This window comes from Capsicum annuum, chromosome 5 (genome assembly GCF_002878395.1).
Source record: "Capsicum annuum cultivar UCD-10X-F1 chromosome 5, UCD10Xv1.1, whole genome shotgun sequence".
NCBI classification, from domain to species: Eukaryota; Viridiplantae; Streptophyta; class Magnoliopsida; order Solanales; family Solanaceae; genus Capsicum; species Capsicum annuum.
Window position 1 is genome coordinate 26,693,850 of NC_061115.1, and position 1,954 is coordinate 26,695,803.

The 1,954-nt window shown below is 33.3% G+C and overlaps 1 pseudogene; it reads right to left on the reverse strand.

Moving 5' to 3' along the window:
• Positions 1–294: 294 nt before the first annotated feature.
• LOC124898455 lies at positions 295–1,344 on the reverse strand (annotated as a pseudogene).
• Between the last annotated feature and the right edge of the window lie 610 nt (positions 1,345–1,954).

A 1,954-nucleotide genomic window follows, 5' to 3' on the forward strand; every position in this document is an offset into this window, starting at 1 on the left:
TATTAACTTTATTAATCATAAGCCTTTATATAGGCACATAAACAAAGCTGTAGATTTGTTTTACAGCTAAATTACTAGACTCTTACTAAAATTAAGAAACTGAATATTCTACTAAATCAATTATTAGAGTCCTTATATAACCAAACAACTAATCATTCCAGAAAATTATAGCAGTAACAAATGTAGCATCCAACATAAAGAAAATTTAACAATAACCAAACTACTTTAAAAGAGAAAATCAAATAAGAGCGAGCTAGAATCGTCTGGCTTGACAAATTCTGGTGAATAGCAAGTCTATCTTGTGATATGCCCGTTGAAAGAATCTAAGACTTTTCGAGAAGAACCCTCTTTCTCAGTGGAACGTCATAAGGCTTCTCCCATTTCATCAGCTCTTCTCCTAATTGCATCACCTTCTTCTGATGCCATCAACTTCCTCATAACATTCTCAATAGTGGATGCACTTACTAGCTCATTGCGTTTCTCCCACTCCCTCATAATCAGGCCAATTTTCAATATTTCCATGACCAAGAAAACATTCCTTGATTGGTCAGAGTGGATAGGCCAAGCAACTATAGGCACTCCCATAGTAATACTCTCTATGCAAGAGTTCCATCCATAATGACTCATGAACCTACCCGTGGAAAAATAAGCCAAGATCTCTGGTTGTGGTGCCCATTCTCTTACCCACTAAACCTACATTTTTTACTCACTCCTCAAACTCTTCTGGCAGCTCAAGTCTTCTATCTCCTTCATCGATTTCTCTCAATACCCATATGAACATCTGTCTACTTTGTTCTAATCCCATCGCAAGCTCCTTGATTTGTCTATCGGAAAATGAAGTTGTTTTTTCAAAAGATATATAAAGAACTGAGCTTGGAGGTTGTTTGTTAAGCCACTCAAAACATATATTGTTCCTATGATAGAGTTTAGTAGGCAGAATAGGTGCAATTGCCCATTGTTTCTTATTCAGAGTAAATTCTGCATGTGCTATCATATTAAGATACTTGGCTTCAATTACTTTACTTGTATTATGGGTAATCAAGAAACAACCTGAACATTATAAGACATCAAATAATCATGAACAACAACTCGTATTGATTTTCAGGAGATATCACAAACGAAGGAAGCAATGGGCTCGTGTAGAATCATCCCAAATTCACTTGGTAGGTCATTAAAGTGGATCTTGGATATACTGGCTAAAGAAACATAGTAAACAGAGAGACCATAAGAGGAAATTAGACAGGCAAATTGGAGAAGTTGGTTCAGATGGCCTTGAGCTTGAAATGGAACAATTACTACAACTACTTCATTCATTACTTCATTGTTTTCACTGTTAATCTCCATGGGACCAAAAGGGGTTTGAGGATTCAATTTTTCTTAGACAATGAACTAAAAGTCTATGAGATTTGATGATGAAAAAAAGAGATCAGTTAGGAGTATCAATTATACCAGTTATAGAAGTGGATATTTTAAGGGTTTGGTCATATGCTCCGAAGTCATACGCATGGTGCTGCACTTTCCGACAAAATATGCATATCTTGTCCCAAAATATTTAATAGTACATATTTTATATTGCAAAATGATACTCTCCCTCCATTTCTGCTTGCCACATTTATTCTCTGTTCATTTCTACTTGTAAGATTTATATTTGACACACCAATTAAAAAATAATAATTAATATAACTATTTTAACACACCAACTAAAAAAATAATGATTGATATGAATATTTTATCATACTATCCTTTTTTAATTGATGTTTAGTATTATTTCCTCTATTTTATATTAGTCCCTAAAAATTTAACACACCCATTAAAAAATCAATAAATAGAGATACATTTTACATATCTAACTACAGTATGTCTTTTGGAGTGCAAGATGCATTTTTCATATCTACTCTTGTATGCTTTTTACAGTATGATTAAATATTAAAATTCAGTACATATTATTTCATGC